The 18525-nt window shown below is 40.1% G+C and overlaps 1 protein-coding gene across 4 annotated transcripts in view; it reads right to left on the reverse strand.

Moving 5' to 3' along the window:
- The window catches only part of CDKL5 (cyclin dependent kinase like 5), a 157814-nt gene that overhangs the window by 119778 nt on the left and 19511 nt on the right, over window positions 1-18525 (reverse strand). For 2 of the 4 annotated variants that reach the window (XM_086879978.1, XM_086879982.1), the window contains exon 1: window positions 10310-10397. The exons of 1 other annotated variant lie outside the window; for it this stretch is intronic. The gene's annotated coding sequence lies outside the window, so the exon portion shown is untranslated. Of the gene's footprint in view, window positions 1-10057; window positions 10398-18525 lie in introns of those variants that run through there. One more of the 4 variants, XM_086879981.1, reaches the window with a different exon arrangement.

Raw genomic sequence — 18525 nt, forward strand, 5'->3', positions numbered from 1 at the left:
TCTGCACCTTACAAATTACAAAAAAATCATCAAAATATCAGAAAGTGAGCAAGAAAAGTTCCAAAATACTCTGATAGTCACAAAGTGAAAGTTGCAACTGCTATTAATAAATTCTTTTAAAAATGAGCTATTAAAAAAGTGTAAGAACTAGGTGTTGTTTTAATTGCCCACTAATTTTAAAGTGCAAAAGTAAATTTGCTAGTGTAAACTGTTTATTTTTTTTTCAATGACTGAAAAATCTCTTCTCACTAGCATTGAAGCTTTATGTAGACTAATTCTTTAAGGACAGTATACCTCCTCTCGGTTAATTTCTTTGAAGAGCAGCAAGGTAACAAGCTTGATCTGCCTTCCATTCTCAGTGAAATAGCCAACAATAGCTCAAATGTTATTTTAAGTGACTATAACTGGAACAGTCAAACAAAAGGTCACCCATTTTACTGGTATGGAAAAATACAGGATAGGCCTCCAAGCCTTCCAGGGCTGTTCAGTAGTTTGTATGATCAAAGGCAAGTAGACTTTGACCTTAATACAAGTATCTCCCCTCATCCATATATATTATTTGCAATACAATTTTAGTCACTGTATTTTACAATGATTTATATAAACAAATGTGATTTATCTCAGAAGAAAACAAACAAACATCTCCAAGCATCCAATCTTATAGTTAAAGCAATCTTAAGTTTCAAATACATTAATTACAAATATACATGGATTTTTTTTTTGTGTGAGTTACATTAGATATTATTGAGTCAGCAGCAGCAACTGAAAAACAACTAGGTTAATAGATGGAAGGCCATGCCTTTTTTTTTTTTTTTTTGTGATATGTTGTTCATTCACAGAGCTTCAGGCAACTAAAACGTCAATGTGTATAGAATTTACTGAAACAGATTTAATGGTCTCCAAATGACAGGAATAGCTATTTACTTGGGAAAAGCAGAGTCATGGTTCACCTTCTGAAAATACTGTTTTGTTACTATTATTGTGGGCATCCCACACTGTCACCTTCATACTGAAATCTGTTTTTATTTATACCAGTAGTAAAGTTTTTAAAGAGAGTCAAGCAACACATTTGTTGTGCTGAAGCTAAAGATTTCTTTAAATCCTAAGCTGAAAAAAATATTTGAGCCCTCCAATTTTTTCAGGAAATACTTCAATTATTTAAATTTGATTTGCTGTGCTATAGCACCTCTTTTTTCTCTAATCCCCCTCATTTCTATATATGAGGTTCTGTGTTTGAAGTTCCTCCTGGCTGGCTGACAGTCTTCTTCCTTCATCAAGTTCATATTTCTGTCACTGACTTTATAGGATATGCACAACCTCTTACCCACGTACATCAGATGATGTTTTCTATGCCTATTCCTCCTTGCTCTTGATGACAGGTCTAAGCTGAGCAGCTCTTTCCCCAAGTCCCTTAACGACAGGAAATTCTTTAAAAACCTAAGTTAGACCATCAAACAGGTCTCCCACAGTACCTCTGAGTCCCATGACCATCCATGAGAATACCCTTGCTTCCCACCTAGAATAACATCCCCAAATTATCACCCCTGTGACTTCTCTCCCTCATGCACATCAATAACCTACTGCAGCAGCATCGTGACTCTCCCACTTCCCATCTGACCTTCCCCACGCACGCTGGCCTAGCAAAAGACAGAAAATGCCATGGTGGTTATTACTACAGGCCAGCCACAGTCACACAGACTGGGGCTCCCCATTTCTTGCCCAATCTCCTCTCTAACCATCTGCCTGCTTCTGTCAGACCTGTATATGCATGCAACAGGGCTGGAGAACACGGCCCCTCTGCCAAAGTCAACGAGGAATTGGGCAAGCAGATCAGAAGTTACTGGCAGGGTGGGAGGACAGGCTAATGGACAGATGGATGGACAGATGGAACAATTGCATAAGCAACCTTCCCTCAAACTAAAATATAACTTTGAAGTCCCACCTGTTCCACAAAGCATTTCATCAGCACTAGCCACTCCCCACTTCAAGGTTTTCTGTTTTATAATGGGCTATACTGCATAAAGCAGTAGCTTTAGTCTGTAGACGTACCGGATCAGCACATTACTGACTGTACATCACGATGTACAGCCACAGTGCTCCATAAATAACTGCCTTTAAACACAAGCTGTACCCAAACAAGATTTCACAGTTAAGGAGAAAAAGAATGGTTGCATAAAAACATTATAATGGCATGTAATTTGAAACGTCCTTTGAAATAATAATGCCAGGAAGGAAAGAAGAAAGAAAGCACAAGCTTTTGGGGTGGGGCTTATTTTCAAGTTGTCCATTTATTCTATTTCTGTCAGGTTGGGTTTTTTTTTGGTGGGGGGGGGGTCTGTTTTGTTTTTCAAGAAATATGAAAAGAAGTAGAGAAGTAAAAATAAAGACTACTACCAATTAAAGGATCTGCAAAGGCGTCTTGCATCTCAACAGCCTAAGATTGTGTGAAGGGATAGAGAAGAAGCTGTGCTAGATGAACAGATGGATCAGGAAAGTGTGAAGAGGTCCATAAGGTAGACTTAAGTTTTTAAAGCATGAAACTTCTGAAGCCAGCACAGATTCATTGTAGGTGTTTTCATAAAAGGATTAGTTAAGGTGAGGGGAGTTGGGGGTTTCTCTGAATTTTTGAAAAAGCTTATAGGTTATAGCTTATAACAGCACATTATGTGTACATGTCTGGAGTGGTGGATCTGGGAATACTCCGTCCTTGTTCAACATCCAAGGCAAGGAAGACTGGAAGCATTTTTGCAGAGGTTAAGCAAACAACCTGATGGCAACATTGTAGACATGGTAGATTAAGAGTAGAATCAAAAATAGCGTCAGATCAGAGCCAAGAGGAAAGGGAAAAAAAGCCGCCTGCTTGCACCGAAGACATTTGCTTCACTTTAGAATTCTCTTTTTAAGTGCTCCAAAGGAAAAAATGCAACAGTGTCATTAAAATGAGCTGAGCAGGCAAATGTGTGTTCCCTGAAATGAGAAGAATAATTTAATTTTACAAAACTTCTTCCTACTGACATTTTAGGAATAAACATACTTTTAAGAAAATACTGCTTTTGAGCAGAAGGTCTACCTAGAAAACCTCCTGAGGGCCCTTTTCCTCCACCAACGTTAATTGTCACTTCAAAATACCCTACACAGTCCTAATAAAAACAGCGGTAGAAAGTTGGAGAGGGAGTATTCTACATTTATTAATAGATTCAGCCTCATTTCAGTAAACACCCATCTTGCAATAAAAAAGGTTATAATTAAAAGTAGTGTATGTTCTGAGGTTCACAACTGAAAATTAGTAACAGCTACTGTCATTGCTATGACAATTGCCTAGATTTTGACTAACAAACAGCTTTAACTTTTGGATGAATAATCCAGTATATAAATAACCCAACCCATAAGCATGTAATGTACTGTAATGTATTATAAACCTGTGCCCATCTCCTGTTCATCATCATCATTACATTTTTATTTACCCAACAAAGAAAACACTGAAGAGCTTTCAGTAGGCCTACCAACAACTTTGAACAATATCAACTTGAATATCGACTAAGGTGTGTTAAAAACAGTTTCATACACTGTACAAGCTGCTGTATGTTTTGACAACTTTAAGATTTCTTCACCTCTGAAGAGGGTCACAAAGTCAGATGGGCCTTAATCCTGCATACACTCCTGTATACGCAATGCAACTGAAGTTAAGCACATGCTGAACTCACCATGCGCACAAATATTTGTAGAGAGGGCTTAAGTGGCTCTGGGGAATAAACAAAATGCTGCCAAGTGTTCAAAATAAAAAACAGAAAAGGAAAATTTGCAATTTGTTTTTAGCTACTGGAAAGTTTTATTGAACACAGCAGGGTAACAGAAATTTAGAACAAGTGTAAAAGGTCTGACAGGAAGAGCTTTAGGAACAGTTGACTACGACATGCCCCCAACTTTCCGTGCACCTCAGTTTTGCTATTAATATTTCAGGTAATAGCCAAAAACACAGCCTACAAAAACAAACAAACAAAACAAACACAAAACCAACCAATGCCAGAAACAAAACAAACAAACCACTCTCACCATCTTGAAAGAAGCAGAATGACGGAACTAAACTACACTTATTCATTGAAAATGCCTGTGACAAACCTGCAATTAACATGATATGCTGCAACATGCAAGACACAGCACATCTCAGTGTGCCTGCTAAGAGTAAGAGCCAGCAGAGGGTAATACCCAAAGCCTTCCAGCAGAGTTTTGAAGTTTGTCTACTACAGATCTCCCACCAGAACACCATGGTCTTCACCATCACCTAGAAATGCATCCAGATGAAAAGGGAGAGGAGAGAAGAAGAGCAGCACATGCCCCCAAGCTTCAAGAGCCCCCAGCTCTCAGGGCACACTGGACCTTCTGCTCTACCAAGACCAGCATAGTACTGACATAATGCTGAGGCAAACACAGGGTGCTTCTGAGAAATGAATTACAAAAATACACAAAAAATAAATATGACCTTCTTAAGATTAGAAAATATAGCAACAAATAGAAAGCTTGTAAGCCCAAATTTACTATCAAGTTTAATTCAAAAGATTCTGTGCTTTAAAGAGAAATATACAGAAGTACAAAGTCCCACTTGCTTAAAAAGCTGGCAGTTATTTTGCAGTCATGAAATCAGATTGGTTTAACAAGTTAAAATATCACCCAGAATATCACATGCAGGCCAAACAGAAGGCTCTATCCTCTCTAAGTCAGGAAGTGATGAGACTGAAAAGCCCTCAATGATGTACATTCACTTACTTTGCATATAAAGTGGGACTTTACAGCTGAGGAGTTGCTCCCATCATAAGCATTAACTCAAAGTAAACTAAACACACAGGAAAACTCCAGGTGTTTCTACACCAGATAGTGATCCCAGAGAAACATGAATTTAGTTAGTACTTAAAAAAAATCCATTTTAGGATCCCAACTTCTATGAATTTGGTAATGAAGTCAGCCAAAACATACTTCTACACAGAAATCACATTAAGTGTACTGTTTAATTGACTAATTACACCTACAGTACACCATGACTTTTAAACACTGACACCTAATTATGAAGAGGAGAAAGGAGTGAAAAAATTTTTGATTTCATATTTCAGCTTCAAGAAATATTTTTTTTATACTTAATACTTGAATAAATATTTTATTCTATTGAACCTTGCAGCCACATCCTCCCCTTCCTTCAGCTGAATACAGCAGTGCGTTACCATCAACATCTGCACTACCACAGTCATCTGTAAGAACACATTAACAGAGACAGTGATACAATTTACCAAAATAATGGAGCTCTATGTGGCTGATATATTGAAAATTCAGTTAAAAACTGATTCATACTTTGGGGGTTTTCTCCTCCTGCCTTTTTTTTTTTTTTTAATAATAATATTGCCATGAAAGTATTTCTTCTAAATGCCAACTACATCACCATGTTAAGATTATATTCTTTTCTCCAAATAAGTGTCAGTGTTAAATTAAGTTACCCTATTATTATAAATAAATAACTAAAAGATTAAATTTCAAGACAATAGTAGGCAATTCCAACACTAAAAGGCTGTATTAGGAATTCAAATTTGAAGCCAAGCTGGAACACACAAGCATCTCTGCTGAAGTAATGTTAGAAAAATAAATCTAATTACACTAAAGCTAGAATTAAAAGCTTCTGGGGATTTAACAGTTCAGTATCACAGAAAGTCATCATATAATAACTAATCCATTGTTTTTCCTCATTTTAAAACACAGCAATAGATTATTTTTACTCCACATCAGCTAAATGCAACTTAGGTCTCAAACATCACATGATTGAGAAGAGGAACACAACTAACTTGAGAGCCCATACATTCATTCCTGAAAGTTACTTTGCCTAAAGGAAACAGGCACGGAAGTTCTCTGAAAGGTAACCTATTTCCAATGAAATTCTCAGAGAAGGGAGGAAAGAAATATATGCAATATTTCTATAGCAACACAGTTTTAAACATGCAGAACCTTTTACATTTATTTTGTTCTTCCATTGTGACTTAGCCAAGATTTTTAACACAACTATTTCTGCCATGCTAAGATATCTTCATTAACAGTGATAAAGAAATATATTATCACATTCTAAATTTTAAAAAGTTTTGTTAAAAGCTGAATACATTACTCTTGTGAACATTCAGAACTGCATCATCTTTCCTTCAGCCACATTTAATATTATGAAACTGCACAGACTTAGCAAGAGGGCTTATGTTGCAACAGTGATTTCCTCCGTTTAGGTATCATTTTAATATTTTTTTTAATTTATATTATAAAATTAATGCTTACTGTTTCTGATACAGAAAGCTGGTATAACCATTCATAAATAGATCTTAATCTAGATACTAAAGTAGCAGAGTTAAAATACAGAATTCGGAACCAGGAAATTAATTCTATTATTCATTATATTACAAACACTCATCATTCTCATGTTAGAAATAACATTAGAATGATGATGTTCTGATGGAAAAATTAAGATAATAATCTAGAGTTTATAGGTTTAGCTCATGCACAATACTAAAATTCTTTAAAATTCTCAAATAGAAATTATGGCAAATGCAAGGCGTTCTTGTTCCTTTCACATGATGAGCACATAGTTCACAATGACTTCATTTATCCTCCATATCAACACATTTCCAGGGTAACATTCTCTTATTACTGTTCCATGACCTATGTTCATACTTTGCACACAATAAGCATACAACCAATAAAAGATTTCATAAATTAGGACTCATATCCTAGTCAGAACTTAAATAGTACCTAGGAAAAACTGTTGGTTAGGTCTTTTCTGTCCAGATTTCTACTGCTGTTATACATTTGAGAGAGAGTGAAAGCCAGTGCTTACATGTGAACAGTTTTGAAATTCAAGAGTTTCCATATATAGTCAGTATTATAAATAGTTATTTTTATAGCAGCACTGAACTGACTTTTCAATATATATACAGAGGGTGTTTTCTGCTTACTGAAATTATTCTGTTATTCTACCTTGTACTTCCAGTCTTAGCTCTCCTCCCACTCACAGTCTGTTGTATGGCTCCACACAACAACAGAAATAGCCACTGCTAGTGTAAGGCCACCCTGGGACTACAGTTGACAGAACACCAGCTTGGAAGGGACCTCAAGGATCACTCGGCCCAACCTTTCCTGGAAAAGGCACAACCCAGACAAGATGGCCCAGGACCCTCTCCAGCTGCGTCATACAAGTATCCAGTGTTTGGGTTTCCTGGAAAGATTGATGATTCTTTCAACTGATTGCTCCTATTGTAAAAAAATTTCCTCTTGTGTCTCACTGGAATATCCCCAGGAATAACTGGTACTCATCACCTCTCATCTCTTCCATGGGACTCCTTGCAAAAGGGAGTCTCCATGTTCTTTGTAGCCACCCTTTAAATACCAGAACATGATGTTAATTAGATTGGTGGTCCAATAACAGTTCCCACCAAACTAATCCAAACTTCTATTTTATAAAGAGGCTGTCTTTATACTGATCATACAGTTTTTTACATTTCCCTGTAGCTGCTTCACTGGTAAAGAAGGCTTATGAAATGTATAATCTCAAGGGTTTTGTTAGGAACATACAGATGGAGTGTGCATTTCAGTACTAAAATCTCCAAGTCTATATTTTCCCCCATTATTTTTAAACTAAACTGATAGGATCTATGAGAACATTAAAAAGGATCTGCAATTTCTTTGTTTCAACAGCAAGTTTTGAAAACCAAGCCAGCACATATCAGCTACAACATTAACAGGTTTATTGTAACTCTCATTTTAAATTTAGACTAAAGGAATCAAAACAATATCTACTTTCAGCTTCCATAAAATTCCAATCTAAAATTTAAAAAAAACCACTTTAATATAAACCAATCACGGATTATATATCATATTCAACTAAGACTGTCCACATTAAGTTGAAGTTAAAAAACAAGCATAATGCAAGTATTTTTTACATGTGTATCTTTAAAGGTAACTGCTTTCAATGGCAGGTCCAACACCAACTGAAATTAATTCTAAAATATCTAAAAAACGGTACAGCATTTGCTCCTTCCAATGCTCGATATCTACAGCTTTAGATTTTTCCACACTCCTATAAAATATGGTCTTTCACCAGTTGTAATGTGCCATCCAGTTCTCCAGCATGCTAGAAAAATCTAAGGAGCTAAATCAAGGCAACCAAGATTTTGACACAATTCTGATGTAATTACCTAAATACTACAGTTTTAGGTAAATACTGACAAACAAGGCCATATCCCTAAGAGCTATTCAATGCAGAGGCTTCTTGAGGCAAGAGATCTCTCCTTGAAGAACGTCTTGCCAGAAGTACAAAGGGGGAGATTTTCCTTCCTATTGTCAAATGAGCAAAATGAGAGAAATTCTGAACACCCACACAACTAGAGGTAGTATTTAAGTCTGTACAATAGAAAAGGCCAATATTTTTCTTATTCAATCCACCTATTAAAAATGACACTTCGTGCTTCTACTACACACAAATATATTTTATAAAAAGCTTACTTTTTCTCCCCAGCTGCAGATCTTTTTGCTTTTAAAAGCACACACACTAAGACAAGAACCATCTTAATGATCGTGCTGTTTTAGGCAGACCCAAAAGTCTATCTGAAATGCACAATTTTGACACACTTACATGACATATGGGAAATAAACAATTAAGTGTACACATAGAAAGCAAAATAAAGCGGGACTTGTAGATTGTACTAGCCAAGGAGCCAGTATCAGCTGGCCACATACAACTTGATCACTCGTTACAGTGGAAGCTGGTGGTGCTCAACAACTCTCTGAAAAACAGCAGAGAGGCATGAGGGAAACAAAAGAAACTAAGAGGACAATTTTAAACTTCTCTCCTGCAATACGGCAGAGCCACTTGTGATCTGCGTTTATCAGTGTGCCAATGGATTTTCCCAGCCCTCCTCTGTTACACATTCTCTTACAGCCTATTTTGAGACCTCACAAAGCTTCACTAGTTAAACATATATTTGTAATAAATGATTCTTCCAGATGTGACCATGACTAATGCATTACCATCCTGACAAGCCTACCGAGTACAAGTCGGGTAATAGCTTCCCTCGCCCGAGGCGGAGCAGCCAGGAATATGCACGATCATTACTAATTTCACTATGGCAGTTGCAGGCTGTTGCTGCCTCAGACAGCTCTACCTGCCGCAGCCATGGTCGGCACCGCACGATGCAGACAGGAGGAGGATCTCTCCCAGCGAGGCTGGAGTAGTTCAGCAACAGCGTGCAGAGCCCTCACATTCATGAAGAGAGCGGAATAGGAGCTCCGCTTCTTGCTCCTGCAGCCCTAGAAGAGGCATTGCTGCAGACACACAAAACCCTGCTTGAAAAAATCCTTTTGCCTTCCGTATGCTCCAAGGACAGCAACCGAGGTTTCCCTGCTCACCCACCAATGTAAAAGATGAAAGCTGAAGCAGATGCAAGGAATAGCCCAGCAACGGGAATCCCGGCATCCCTCATCTTCCTAGCGGCTGGAGGTGAGGAACAGCCTTCTCTCCTGGGTGTTGTCCCCTCCGATGCTCTCCATCACCACCTGCCTACCTTGGAACAACTAGTACGTTTGCTCACAACTGGCACCGACGATGCACAAACCCAGCAACAGGGCGACTGATTAAAAAAAAACAACAAACAACAAACCCAAGACCACACACACACAAAAAAACCCAAAAAAACCCAAATCCACCCAAAAGACAACACTGCCTCCCCCAAATCATAATAATCTATGGAGCATCTTTTTAAGAAAAAGCCCTAAGCACTCCCAGTGCGACGGAAGACGGAATTAGGGAGGAAGCAGGGAGAGCTCGCCCAAGACAAGGCTCAGGGGCGGAATCCCACGGACGGAATCCCACGGACGGAATCCCACGGACGGAATCCCACGGACGGCCACCTCCCCGCCCCGGGGCACTCCCGGCCGGACCGAGGGCGGGCCCGAGAGGGGCGGCCGCGGACCCCGCGCCCCGCCGGACCCCGCCGGGCACCGCAGCCTCACCCCCGGGCCCTTCCCGGCCCCTCGGGCGCACCTGGGCTGGGAGCGGAGCGGGGCGCAGACACCGACCGGCCCCGGCGGGGCGGGAGGAGGGCGGCAAGCAGCCGCCAGCGGCGGCGGGGGAATCGCGGCTGGCCGGGAAGGAGAGGGGACGGACAGGGAGCCGAGGGAAGAGGGCGAGGCGCGGGGTTGCCTCGCCGCAGCAGCGGCAAGAACCCGGCAGCCGGGCGGTGACAGGTGAGGGCGGCGGAGGGCACGGGGCGAGCTCCCGGCGCGCCTCCCCTACCTGCGCTCCGGCGCTGCCGCTGCTCTCGGTGCGCCCGCTGCCGCTTCCCCGCCCGCTGCCGCCGCCCCCTCGCTGCGCTCCCCCGCCCGCCGCGATCAGCCGACCCCGCTGGCCGTGGGACCCGCCCCCGACCCGCACTGACGTCCCCGCTCGCCAATAGCAGAGGAGCGAGCGGGCATCAGGCCGCGCCCTCGCCCATCTCGGCCAATAGCAGCTCGCCATGGGCACATCTCCCCGCCCCTGGCACCGCCCCCCGCGGCACCGCCCCGGTCGGGGCCGGTTCGGTTGAGGCGCAGCTGCCGCGCAGCGGGCGCGGGAGGCGGCGCGGCCCCGGTCCCGGTCCCGGTCCCGCGGGTCGCGTCGGGCGGTCCCGGGGGCAGGTCCGGCCATGGGGGACAGTGGGATACCTCCGCAGGTGGAGGAGCGGGGGACCAGCCCCCGGCAGCAAGGCACGGCCGTGAGGGATGTGTCCTTCCCTGACAGGGAGGGGGCGGGGGGCTTTTCGTGCGGGGGATTCCGCGGAACGGATGAGCTTCCTCCTTTGATTTTTTTTAAATTTCTTTTTTCTTTTTTTGGCATGGAAACTGGTCCCCGCCTCCGGCACGCAGAGCCGTTTGTCACCCGAGTGCGGGGCGGGGAGGCGGGAGAAGCGCCGTAGGAGCTGCTGATGCTTTTGCTGGATGGGTGGAGAGAAGGGGAGCGGGGATGTTAAAAATCAGTATATCTTTTTTTTTCTTTTTTTTTTTTTTTCTTCATTAGCTCTTGACACGGTGAAAATGCCTCCAGCCCTTAAGCATTTCTCCATCCTTTTTTTACAAAAGTCTAATCTGGGCTTTCAGAATATGTTGCTGGCGCCTATAAGGCTTTCACCTTTTAGCTTTGCTCGCACAAAATCACAATTTTAAACCGAATCCACTTTCCAGCAGGCATCGAATATCAGATGCATCACGGCAAAATGTAGCTCTGCAAGTTATGGGAGCTCAAACTCGACTCCCATTTTCTTGGTATGCTTCAATGGCTATTTAAATTAGACAAATGTTATGAATCCAAATGGACATAACATGCTGCAGAATTCAGCAATGGTTGAGTATTGCTACCAGAAGTATATTTCTTCTTTAAGGATATGTACCCTACAAAAATCTGCACAGACAGATAGCAGAATTTAAGGCATTGCAGCGCATAAAAATCAGGCATCTCATTTTCATTTGTTGTTCCACACAGACTGCTTCATGAGCCTTGGGGCACTGAAGTGTTTTAGTTTGGATCAGGGATGCACTTTTGAAGTAAATGCTGTCATCATCTCTGTTAACAGTGCTGTAATTCAGAGTGTGGAGTGCTGTTGGAGTGCACGAAATAGATCCCTTTTGTATAAAGCTAAACGAATGCATTCCAGCCACAAATGAGCACTGGGTGGGACTCAAACTGAACTAGTCAAACACCAGGAATCCTTGAGGTGAGTACAGCTTGAAGATCAGGCCCTCAGCACCAACGGTTGCACTCTACAGGTCTGTCAGACCTTGGTGCTAGCTAGTGTAGTTGAAGATTTGCAGCTTTGTAGTTCAGAAGGAAGGTCCCAGGAGGTTTCTAGTGTAACATCTGAAAGACCTGATTCTTGGTTCACAGCTGGCAGTCAACCGATACTTAAAAACTTTGATGGTTCAAAGTCTGCCAGAACTCCCAGTTCATGTATGGATCACCCCATATTCTTGTGTCAGGAGTACATCACATCATCCACAGCTATAAGGATAACTTGAACTGAAGTAAAAAATGTGCTATCACTGCTGCTGTTTCAGATATTGTCTATGGCTTTTGTGGTCCTTATTAATCTCCCTACCCCTGCAACAGATTCCAGGATAGATGGCAGTGGTGCTGCAAGTTTAAAATGAAGATAAATGACTGTGTAGTGGTTTAATAATTAAAAATAACTGAATTAACTTCTAATAACATATGTTAACAATGAAAACATCTTTTTTCTATCAATGCATCTTGTCATTTTAATATGAGGCCAGATTGTAAGAAATGTAGCACACAGTTTTTGTAAGAAGGCATATAGAGAACCACTGCGGTAGCAAAATCAGATCTGAGATTTTTTCTTACAACATACATGAAATTTCTTTTTCTTACAGTGCTTCTCACAAGGCAACCAGTTTCATGCACTAACATGATGTAGTTACTCCTTTTACTGAGATCTGTCTACTTTGAGAAGGTGTGTGTGAGAGAAATATGTTATTTGATAGATAAGATAAAATACTTTCTTATAAACTTTTATCTTGAGGAGCTTGACTACAGACAGCAGTCCATAATTTTACATGTCTGAAATCAAACATCATAGCTCATTTGTCTTCTAGGTTACTTCCATATTCTTCATTGTATTTTTTGCCCTGATCTTGTGGTTATAACAGACATGTTAGAATACAACAGATCTTTGTTTACTGTCTCCAAAAGTCTAAGGCTAATTAACTCAGTTTTAAAGATGGAATTTTCTAATGCGAACCCTTCAAATCAAATGTGATGTGGAGGCCAAACCCTTTTTTACTGACACATCTATTACAGAGATTTTTATTTATTTTTTTTTTGCAAGCTAGACTACATTCCACAAAGTCACTAAAACAAAATACAGGAAAAAATATGTTTTACGAGGTGAAGCGAGCATATATGACTGAATATAAATAAGCAGCAGGTTTCATTCCTGTTAAAAAAAGGAGAAACACTCAAGTTTGCCAAGAGACACCTAAGTGTTTTCTCCAAGAACTCCTAAAGGGATTGTGGAGTGATCAAGGCCAGAGACAAACACCTTAAGGCAGCAGTCAGATTGTCTTGACTTCCCTTTGCTGGCTCAATGTCAGGCTGGCCCTCCAGTGCATACCAGAGCAGTCTGATCTGTTCTGCTGGAAATGGCGAGAAGGGCCAAGTCCTACATGTGTTCTACTTCTCTGGAGCACCTGTGAGTCACCACAGCAGCCGGGTGCAAAGGCAGCTCCTGGTTTGGTGGCCAGCCAATGTCATACAGCCTGGAAGGAGAGACCTGCTTACCCACTGCATCCCGTATGCTCAGCGACACTAAGAGCCAAGTAGGAATAAGTTTGATGTAGGAATAAGTGGAAGTGAGAGACAAGAGGACATTGAGTAATGAGCATTAGTTTAGTGAGGTATGAATGTATGTAAATGGGCCAAGATATTATCATGGCATTAGAAGAGCCTTTAAAAGGGCAAAAATCAATGGGAGTTTTTCTTAGCTGGAAAGTGCAGAAATTGGCACATGGATAGTAGCAGAATATTGGATTTTTCTTTCTTGCAATGACATTTTATTATATACAGAAGGAAGAAAAAACATTAAATAGTCAGTAGATATTGTTTCTTTCCTAAAGTCTTAAGAGAAAACAGTGTAACAACAGGGAGTGATGCTGGTTTTTTTATTGTTCTCTACAAACTGGTTGTTGCTTTCCTGGGAACCAAGCTCTCAGTTGAGCAATCAATACCTTCAAAATAATTTTATGGTGAATTTCCTATACAGTGTTGCACTTTTAATATATGCAATAGTCACAATTCTCAAGTGGCAGAGTCTGCACTGACATCCTTTTACAAAACTTTTCCTAAAACGTGTATTTTAAAATTTGTAATTTGCAAGTATTGCTCCTGATCATTTCATTTTGAAGATTAGGCCCACGATCAAAAATCCATGGCTTTATTCCTTCCTGCGCAATCATTTCTATGCAAGGACTACAAACCAATTCTTTCTTTATTTGGTGGGTGATGCAACCAAAATGGCAAGTGGATCACTCCACAAGATTTTCCTGGTATGGGTGGGGTGTGTGTGCCAGAAGGGATGATGGTTTTCTGCACATCCCTGTGACAGAAATAGAAGCAGCTCTGCCCAGCACTTCTAAGCCAGATGAAGTCCTTCCAAGCAGGAAAGTAACAGAAGAAATAGTACTTGGTCTTTAAGAAATAGTCTTACTGTCTTCTTTAACAATACTTGTTTAGGCTATGAAAAGTACCAGTTATCTAGAGCTTACCTACTCTCTCTGCCTCTTAGTTTAAAAATAGTTTTTCTGTGCTGCTTACCCACTTGATGTATTCTCCCCTATGCATTAAAACTGCCCTTTCTGCTGGCTTCCTAAACATACGTGGGTAGATCGCGAGATACACATTCTGCTTTTACAGAGGCAGGACTCAGCCTAATTATAACCTTCAGATCAGATTGTGACTGTTTTGACTTGCAGAAGCGAAGATGAATAACTGAGTTGTTGGCATTTAATTTCAGATATTCTGAACTCAGTCCACTTTTTACTGTAACTTATTGTACTTATGACAGTGCTAATACCTGAATAAAATGACCTATGTATGCAAGCAATCATTTACATTGTATTTTCCAACAAAGTAAATTGATTTTTAGCAAAGTTAAAAACACTGGCTGTTCTTTTGTAAATCTAAAATCAGTGTGTTTTTATTATTTCTCTATGACAAGAAAATAGTAGACAGAATAAAGTTAAAAAATATTTTACCAGACTGTAGTAATTTAGGCAATCTGACATCTCAAGAACTGTACATCTTTATTTCAATAATAATGACCAGTTGTGGTTAATGGATTTCATTCATCCTAATATCTCTTACTGTGTGTAATAGGCACATTCAGTGTGCACACAGGCAGCTTTGACCGTGACATATTTCATCCTTGAGCATAATTCATAGTTCTATGTCAGCATTTGGTTGGAACAAGACGGGGATTGCATGATTGCAGGGTGGCTTTCTGCTGCAGTCTGTGTGTAAAGCTCTTGAGGGCAATTCCTGGTTGTTTAGACCCTTCAATGCTACAGTTCTCACCTTCATCACAGAACAATGCTACTGACATATATCATCACAGACTTACACATCGCTTCGTTTTCCACCTATTTTTCCCCATGGAACTCTGGTATCGCTAGTAATGATGTCAGAATGAGTGTCCCTATGGTGTCCCTAGCAATGATGACAGATTAGGTAGGACAGCTCTCATATTTTTGTAGTGATTATTTTCTTAAAATCAGTCTGATTTTGATAACATTTGTAGCTTTACATAAACAGTTTCCCAAAGCATGTCCCTTTTATTATATTTAAATAACTATACTATACTTTCCTTCGCTGTTTGATTTCTCCTGCTCGCTCCTTTCTCTCTTAGTTGCATTTAAACAATGTAACCATACCAGCAGTCTCCCACATTTGGGGGCTCTTTTGACTGAATTTTTAAGAGACAATGTTTCCATATAAAAGAAAACATAAAATTCTATAAAACATAAAATTTGTTAATTGTCTTATTAAACCAAGCCTCATGGAGAATCTCTGCTTCTACATTTAGTGTCTGTATACACAATCCAAAAACTTTATGTAATATATGAAATACTGCACCTAGGTTGATGTACCACTAAATGTAATCTCCAATTACATCAAAAATATAACTTTCTTTCAATGTATTTTTAGTAAGGGGAGAGATGTGTGTGTTTTTGTAGCCTGACATACAAAAGTTTATGTTCTAAAATCTGAATTTAAATATAGCAGAGAAAGAGGGGTTGGGCAACAGTATCAAGGCAGTTGAAATGTTACAATTATTATTTATTGTAACATGTATTATCATCACAATTTTTCATAAAAAGAGTCTTATTATTGGAGAGAATTCCTATTTAAATGGATCAGGTTTTCATACAAACACCAAATAAGAGGATCATTCTGTTTCATACATATGATAGACATTTGGCTAGATGTATCCAAATTTGTAGCATCATGGCAGAGGTGAACCTCAAACATAGGTTTTTGAGGAAAATACTGAACTGGCTTTCCTGGTGTTTATGAGGAACCCAGCAAGGACACATAAGAGCACACAGGAGATAACATGGATGTGCATTCCTGAATTTTTAACAAGCAGATAATATCTACCATCCTGGGTAGGGTGGATGTGAGAGTTTGAGAGATGATATAGTGGGGACAAAATGCAAATGGACTTCAAAATGAAGACAGTGTGTCCTGGTGCTGTAAAGAGGAGGGAACAAAGAGAGGGTTTTAGGACAAGAAGATTTAGAACTTGCCATCTCCCATAGTGATGATGAATTATTAAGGTAGTTCATGGCAAGGGTAAGAAAACAGATGTTGCAGCAATAAATGTGTGGTATAATGAAAATTTGGATGAGTTTTAAGTATGCATATAAATGCAAAAAGCCTTCTACTAGAAATGTTAGAAAAAAAAGTCTTGTTAGGATTTCAGCATAATTTGGCTATGAAAAAAAAGATGGAGGTGGAAAGTGCAGATAAATGGCAGGCTAGATATGATTTGTCATGGTGACTGCAAAGGAGATGCAACTAAAAGTGCTGTTTTAAACATATCATTCTTGGGGTCATGTCCCTGGAGAACAAATCTTAGCCAAATTTTCTGACGCTTTCCTTTGAATAAAAACAGTCAGATCTGAGTGAAGAGATGAATATTCAAAATAATAACTAAATCATCATAGGGTCATATTGTCATAAATGCTGGAGGTGGGTCTTAAAAAAAATGCCAAATAACATGAAGTGGCAATGGATAGATGCACAGAGAGAAAAACAACAACAAAGTAAAATCTTACAAACTGAAGAAGGACAAGGTTTCAGTGATGGATTATTATTTTTCAACTTCAGTTCAAAACCAGTAACAGTCAAAGGTAAAAGCAGATTATGTTTTGTCTAAGGGGAGAAACCTAGTTTGCAGAGGTTCTGGAATGAAACTGGAGAAGAGGTAAATCTAATGAGCTTGGAGATGGGAATGAGAAGCAGAGCAGTTTGTAGCTGGTGAGAAAAGGGGATCAGAAAAAGAATGTTTTTGGTGGGAGCGTGAGAACTGAAGGAGGAGTGAACAACAGTTTGCTCAGGATGGAAGAACTGAGGCAAACGGAGGAGTTGGAAAAGAGAAATTCTTAAGATGAGACATGGAAGAAGGAAAGGAGTTACAGAAAGGGAAATGATGGAAAGCAGATGTCTTCATGTAGAAGACATTGGTGAGATACCAATGTGGAGAGTGAAGGAGATGCAGGAGAAGAGTAAAAGGGAGGATGATTCAGGGTAACTAAAAATCCTACTTAAGATGACAGATGTTCCCCAACTGGAGAATAGAGAATTACTTAACTAGGAAACAGGAAGAAATACAGAAGGATAAAAAAAGCTTGCAGTGGGGAAAAGGGGTGAAGAGAAGGAGGTAAAAAATTAACACAAATACTTGGGATAAAAGAGAAAGGAGACAAGAAATGTGGGGAAAAGAGAAGGGAGACAAATAACAAGAAGTGTTGATCATCTGAAAATTGTGAAAAGATTGACTGACAAGGTTTGAGGGAGAAGATGACCTCAAGTATGTGGGTGCAAGGTATATGATCATTGTTTAAAAGAGAGGAACACGGTGTCAGAGATTCAAAAATATGGCTGATGAAAATTAGTTCAAGGCTGTAAGCCTTGGTATAGGCTGAACTGAAAGAGGAATGAACACAGAAGGGAGAAATGGGACTCTTCAGCTAAGGGCTCATGTGAATTGATAAAGACTTACATGAAAGACAGTGAAAATAAAATAATGCCTTGAGCTGAAATCAAAAGAACAAGGCTGAAGATGGAGAGCAAACAGAAAGAAAATGATAGGGGAAAGTGAGAAGGGTCATATTTAATGTTGCTAACAGTCGAGAAAAAGGTGTAGCCTGGGAGGAGTATGGACAGGGAAAGAGCAAAAGTCCAGTGTGACTGCCATGAGATGTGTCAGGGAGGATAGAAATGAATGGAAAAGAGAAACTTCTGAAAGAGAGGGAGGATAAAAAAAGGACCCAGGACTTGGTGAGGGTGAAAGGAACGACATATGAAAAAGTCATGGATGACAGGGGTTTTTTACAGAGACAAAGAGAGTGGGAGGAAAGAAGGGTGTAGGTGTGAAATTTGAAGCTGTGAAACAAGACAGGTAGAAGCAGTAAGAAAGGAAGCTCTAGCATTAAGAGAAAATTTTCAAACTTGGACGGTGAAAATAATGATCCTAAATTCTCTTTCGCAATCTTAGTAAAAGTGGCTTTAAAGTAGAGTCCCTCAAAATATTTTTCTTTTTTCTTTCCAGACATCATCTGCAAATAGTTACTCAGATGTGTGGGCTTTTCTCTGGAGAGAGCAGCAGGAAATGAACCATGGATTCCTACTCTGTCATCTTCAGTGTGTTTATTAGGTGGTGGTGGAAAGGCTGATAGAAACTT

The sequence above is a fragment of the Cyanistes caeruleus genome, chromosome 3, assembly GCF_971803275.1.
Source record: "Cyanistes caeruleus chromosome 3, bCyaCae1.hap1.1, whole genome shotgun sequence".
NCBI classification, from domain to species: domain Eukaryota; kingdom Metazoa; phylum Chordata; class Aves; order Passeriformes; family Paridae; genus Cyanistes; species Cyanistes caeruleus.